This window comes from Salarias fasciatus, chromosome 19 (assembly GCF_902148845.1).
Source record: "Salarias fasciatus chromosome 19, fSalaFa1.1, whole genome shotgun sequence".
NCBI lineage: Eukaryota > Metazoa > Chordata > Actinopteri > Blenniiformes > Blenniidae > Salarias > Salarias fasciatus.
Window position 1 is genome coordinate 12,435,759 of NC_043763.1, and position 7,005 is coordinate 12,442,763.

Consider the following 7,005-nt stretch of genomic DNA (forward strand, 5'->3'; position numbering starts at 1 on the left):
AGAAACGTTCGACTATAGCTTGATTACAGGCAAAATAGAAGTTTGTCATATAAAACTTGAAAGTGTGTTTTAATTTTTGTTTGTATCGCTTTTTAAAGTGTATATTTTAATCAGTATGGTATGTCTATTTGTGATATCTGAAAATTAATGTGAGGACAAATAAAACGTCTTTAAAGAGTTTGAAGTTTTTACAGTTTTTTTCAATTGCTAAAACACAAAAAGCAAAAATTAAGCTAGGGCTGGATGATATGGTCAAAAAAAATTATCACGATATAGCTCTTAATTTCGGTCGACACGGTATAATTCCGATATCGATGTAAATAATACAAAAGCCTCAGAAGAGGATCATGCACCTGTAAAACTAGAAATTATTTTTCCAGGAAGCTCCTCCAGTATAAAATTTTAGAAATAAAAACTACAATAAAGTAAATGTTTACCTTTTATTTAAGAAATATGAAATCACTGTCAAATAAACGGAAGTTTCACCTTTTTCAAATAAATAGCTTTAACTTTACACTTAAATACAGTTATGTTATTGTTGTAGATTCAAACAAAGGTGCTTCAACCAGCAAGAAAAATAAAAGTGCTCAGAATTACTGCAATAAACAGAAAACAGAGTGAGCAACAACAAACAAATATTACTGGGACAGGGAATTGAATTAACTGCCATACGCTCACCTTTTCAATATTAATAGATTTAACTTTTAAACTACAACATAGTTTTTCTTATACACCTGGTGCTTCAACCAGGAAGAAAAATAAAAGTACTCAGAATTACTAAGGTTAAGTACAGAATTACTCAAGGTTGCAGTGATTATGGTGACACTGCAGTGAATCCCTGTACTTTTTTTTTTTGTTTGTTTTTTTGTGGTAGTTGTCTTCACTGTTGTAGCATCTTGTTAATTGTAGACGGTCCCTTAACCCCGCCGCACTACAGACTGCTCATATAAATCTATATTGTTTCTGATGCAGTGATTATGGCAGTGGTTCTCAAACTTTTTCTGTCATTCCCCCCTTTGGAGGAAGAAAAAAATTTAATTCCCCTCACCCCAACAAAATTGTGACAAAATAGGCCACGCTTAACTTTATTGACATATCCGTACGTGTGTACGAGGGGTTACCCAAAAGAAACCGGAATTAGGTCATAAAATACTAATAATAATGAGTTTCGACTTCTGGCCATCAGATGTGCTGCAGGTAAGCCTCGTGTATATCTGTGAGAAATCTAAGCTCCCAGAGTGACACTGACGCCTGTCAGGAGCTATTTAGAGTAACAGAGTGCAGCTGCAGTTTGCGATTTTTTTCCAAAATGGCGACATTGACTGGGAAGCCAGAGCAGCGCGTAAACATTAAATTCTGCTTTTTGCTGGGAAAAAACAGCAGCAGAAACACTCACCTTGTTGCAGCAAGCCTACAAGGATGATGCTCTGGGAAAGACTCCGGTCCATGAGTGGTTCAGGTGGTTTAAAAAAAGGCCAGATGTCCACGCGTCAGGTCCGCTCAGCCGTGAAAACAATGCTGAGCTGCTTTTTCGCTGTCCCTCCAGGTCAAACAGTACATCAGGACTACTACATCAAAGTCAGCGGCCCGCGTAGTGGCGGAGTGGAGCCCGGTTGATCCACCACCACAGTGCGCCAGCGGACACGGCGCTCCGCGTCACGCAGTTTCTGGCGAAGAATGGGATGAATCTCCTCTCCCATCTGCCTTATTCGCCAGATGTAGCCTCGAGTGACTTTTTCTTGTTCCCCAAGTTGAAGAAGGAGCTGAAGGGACAGCGGTTTGCAGATGTGGAGGAGGTGACAGACAAATGGCAGCCGGGAGAATGGCACAATTACGCGCGGGTGTCACGACACATTCGTGAAGTGGGAGACACGGCTGGAGCGCTGCATTAATGTGGATGGAGATTATTTTGAAGGCGACGGTGATGTTTTATTTTGAAATGTCAGAAATAAAAAGTTACAGTCAAATTTCAGGAACTTTTGGGTACACCCTCGTATGTCTGTTTGTGTGTGTGTCCATCTCTCTTGTGATTAGACCCAAGTGACAAATTATAGACGGACAAGCAACACCGTAACTAATCGTCATTTAATTTATTTTATTTTGAAAATTGACCGGATTCTCTTGCCTTTTCTGTTTCCGACTTCCTGTCTGGTCCGATCTGCTTGATCCAGCTTGACAAATGGCGCTCTCGGTGCTGGCGGCTCGCGTGAAAAATAAAACGCCGCGGCTCGCGCTCTGCAGCGCCTGCTCCGCTTCGTTCTAGTTTTCCACACAAGTCATTTCTAAGCTGCTTTTACAGAGAAAACCCAACAGATCCTCGAGCAAGCATAATTAAGTGACCATGGAAACGAAAATCTCCCTTTAGAAAGGAAGAAACCTGCAGAACCAGGCTCAGAGGTGGTGGCTTTCTGCTATTCCTGTTGGGGTGAGGGGATAGAAAGAGAGAAAAGGAGAGAACAGACAGACTGATTTTCTGAATCAGCTCAGCATTGCTGCACTCGATGCATATGGAGCAATTCAGGATCAGTTAAAAACCTATTAAGTCATAAAAACCTGGTGTAAAATATCCTCAAGTATTTGCAGACTGAGTTTAGTGCAATAGGATGCCACATTTTACTAAGGAAAATTAACTTTTCTAAACAAAACAAGGGCCTCACGGTGGCGCAGTGGTTAGCGCTCTTGCCTCACAGCAAGAAGGTCATGGGTTCAAATACCGGCCGGGGCTCGGGGCCTTTCTGTGTGGAGTTTGCATGTTCTCCCCGTGTGTGCGTGGGTTCCCTCCGGGTACTCCGGCTTCCTCCCACGGTCCAAAAACATGCATGGTAGGTTAATTGATCACCCTAAATTGCCCCTAGGTATGAATGTGTGAGTGAATGGTTGTTTGTCTATATATGTCAGCCCTGCGACAGACTGGCGAACTGTCCAGGGTGTACCCTGCCTTCGCCCACAGCAGCTGGGATCGGCTCCAGCCACCCGCGACCCCGAAAGGGATGAAGCGGCGGAAAATGAATGAATGAATGAAACAAAACAAGGTTTAATGTTGGTAAGATAAGAAAATGAATTAATTCAATTGAAATGTAATATCTAATGTATTTGTGCAATTTTTTTTCATAAATCCAAACAGAATTTAAAGTTTCAACTGAAAACATTTCAGTTTATTGTGTCTTACCTCACAGCCTATCTTCAGTACCTGCAGGGCCCACCAGGAGGCCACTAAGCCACACTTATGAAATAAGGAGGTGTGTGTGTGTGTGTGTGTGTGTGTGTGTGTGTGTGTGTGTGTGTGTGTGTGTGTGTGTGTGTGTGTGTGTGTTCTCGTATTTCTATCCTTGTTGGGGCCAAATGTCCCCACAAGGATAGCAAAACGTGGAACGACGTGCCTTGTGGGGACCTTTTTCCGGTCCTAAGTAGGAGAAACACTGTTTTCTTGACCATGTTGTTGTTACTGAAAAAAGTAAAAGTGCAAAAACATTTCTTTAGGGTTAGGCTTTGTTGTGGTGTGGGTTAGGGTTAGGGTAAGGGTTAGGGTTAGGGGCTAGACATGAATGGGAGTCAATGGAAGGTCCCCACAAGGATAGAAATACGAGACTGTGTGTGTGTGTGTGTGTGTGTGTGTGTGTGTGTGTGTGTGTGTGTGTGTGTGTGTGTGTGTGTGTTATACTACTATTTTAATGATATAGCTCTGACTTTTTTCTCGTTGTTCTGGCTTGTTGTTGACGTTTTTCTCTAGAACTATAGTTCTGGAGAAGCAGGGTGAATGTTTGGGTGACTGAAAGCCTCTGAGTCATGCATGTCTGCTTCCTCAGCGCTCCCATCTAATAATATACACACTAATTAACAAATGATCCAGATGGTCATCATGTTGTAGCAGGTGTGTAGAGTTTACCCTCAGTACAATTTACCAGTTCACATACTCTCACTTGTGCGCTTGATGCTATTCGTCATGTGCGTTATATGGCATACAGTATATTGGGCAAATAAAGTAAATCACACATGCCTGCTCCCATCTGACACCCGAATCAGTGTTTTACTCAGAAAGCCTTGTTTTCCACAGTGAATTGGAGATGGCTTGCACTGGATTTACCTGCTTTTATTCGGCACGGACAGTGTTGATTGACACTATGTTCTCTGACTTAGGCTACGTTTTTTTTTTCATGAAAGCCTCATCTGTCACTGAACAACAAGCAGAATGATTGGTAATGGTAACTCTGTGAGGACATCTACTGGGAGAAAACAAAGCAGACCACCCAGTGAGATCCACTCAGATGCTTGTTGGACCCTTGAATGACACCGGAGGAGACAAGGAAGACTGACACATGCATGGAGAGAACAAATTAACTTGAACTAGTGAAACAGATTTATGACCATTACCGTCACTACAAGAGACAAAATTCATTTATTCACCACCTACAAGAAAAAGTGCATTAATATCATCAAATCATAAACCGTCATTATGCCATAGACTGTGCTTCTGTCTATGCAAACAACTGAGCACACCCACGTTCACTCTGCCAAATAAAGGTGACCAAATACTCAAACAATCATGTCCTCATATGATGGAAGGATGCACAAAAACCTGTGCACACAAAGGAAGAACACGCAGATTCCTAACAGAAACAGAAAGCAGGGAAATATCGGGAACACAATTGCCATGAGGCAAAATTCCTGAATTCTGCTCCAGCTTGCTGTCCTGCCGACAAAACTTGTATTTTCCATCCTCTCTACCTGCTTGAGGCTCGGCTGAAGGGGCAGTAGCCTCTCCCACTCCGCAAACAATGAATTACAGGTAACAAAACAGACAGTTTAGCACACAGCTTAACTCCTACCTGCAATTTACAGTCACCAATTAGTCTCTCCTAAAAAGTCTGTTTTATATCTTAATGTGGAACTTATAACAGGCCTCTGCATTGTGGTGCTGTAATTATCACTTTTGCCTCACAGCTGGAAGGTCCTGAGTTCAAACACCAGCCGGGCCGGGCCTCTCTGTGTAGAATTTGAATGTTCTCCCTATGTGTGCGCGGCTCCCCCCGCTTCCTCCCACAATCCAAAAACATGCATGTGTGATCAACTGTCGACCCTAAATTGCCCCTGGGGCTGAGTGTGAGTGTGTGTTTGTCGGTCCAAGGCATCGGCCCTGCGATGGACTGTCGAACTGTCCAGGGTGAACCCTGACCTCGCCCATCAGCAGCCGGGATTGGCAAATTTGTGTTTGTTTGTTTGTTTTCATGAAAACTCTGGATAATTAGTTATTTGTTTTTATTTTGTGGCGCTGCTGTCACAAGTGTAACCCGCTAACAGTGATAATCACAACAGATTTTTTTTCTTCCTTTCAAGAAGACAAAACGCCTCGTTCCAAATTACCGTGCAGCCGGCGCTCTGAAAACACTCAATAGATCATAATGAACTGAAAACAGAAACCTGTTTTTAATCAGCTGAACATATGTCAGAAAACAAACGTTAATTAAAAACATTTCGCTGATTTCAGAAATATCACCAGCTGTGGCTTTATTTTCTTTCATTCATTGATTTGTTGTTTCAGACTGCCTCGGACAGGTGCTGCAGCAAGGTGTGTCATGAGATGGAGCAGACGCAGGGCAGAGTGTCCAGGACGGTGCAAGGGAACAAGCACTTCCTGAAAGTGAGAAGTGAATTGCTTTTTCATGGTGACTTTATCGAGCTTTATATCAAGACGCTTACATTTGAACACAAACATCTCCTCTCTATTTCCTGCAGTCTCGTTTTAATTTGCTTTATCAGTGATTATTTAGTTTTTCCATCTTTAATAACGCCATCTTCATGCAAGTCTTCAAAACATACACTCACTCAAATGTGCACTTAAAACAGGAAATGAAACTTGAAGGGGGAGTGCTTGACGAGAGTCATTTCGCTGCCATGACAATGCTGAAACGGATTGTTTTTACAACATTTAAGCTGTTTAGGACTAACTGCACTGAAGAAGCAGACGATAGAGACAACTGCGTAACCACGGTCGCATGTCAAACCAAACAAGTATAACATTTCAGAAGTCACTCGTCTACAAAAGAAGAGAAAGAAATAATTGGTCGACGCAGTAAGCCGTGTTACACTAGACTGACAACAGAACAATTGGACGTTATTTTAAGTCCAGATATTGCAGACACGTCAGAGGTTTTTATTTTATTCACATCAATTCAGTGGTTTGAAAATGAGTCTTGACGTGTTTTGTGGACTCGTTGCAAACATTTGTCTTGGCAGATTATTTGTTTAGAGGGAGTTGAAAGGTCACATATATGACACATCCAAGCCATCATCCTTTTGAAGTGTCCTAACCCGAGCACTTTGTAAAATGTGTCCTAAACTATAAATTTACTTCATAAGAAGCATGTATTCAAAACGATGTGATATTTTGTTTTCATTTCACTTTCCCCTCATTGCCAGAACACGGCCACTTACTTTCAAACAGTCTTTTTGAAGAAGTTTCCATCTATTTAAGATCGTCTGTGAAAATGAACAGCTCTCAGGAAAGCTTCAAACTACAATCATATACCTTCATTATAAATTGGAGCATTTACTGTACTGAAACACTGATTTGCAATGACAATTAGAGTCTACCCACATGATTATCCATTCAGAAAAAAGAAAGATCACATCAGCCTGAAGATCACCCCAGAAAGGTAGAACCCAGTTTAATTGAAAGATGTATGTGTAACAGACAAGCTGAGTTAAATGCTGTGTCATGTCTTTGTATAAGCTTGTGAGATTAATGAAACTGCCAGATCATCGTGTGTGTGTGAAAATTGGCATGTTTTCCTGCCTTTCACCATCTTTTTGTGACATTTTGCTTTATGCAACTTCGTTACCACATCCTGCCCAGCTTTCCACAGACCTCACAAACTAACCGAACTCGCAGAACTCAAAGTAAATTCTAAAATGTTGTAAAAGTCCAATTAATCCGATTTGATTCAATCAGCCTTGTGTGCGTTTTAATTCTTTTTTTAAGAATAAAATGGGACATGAACCAGGAAA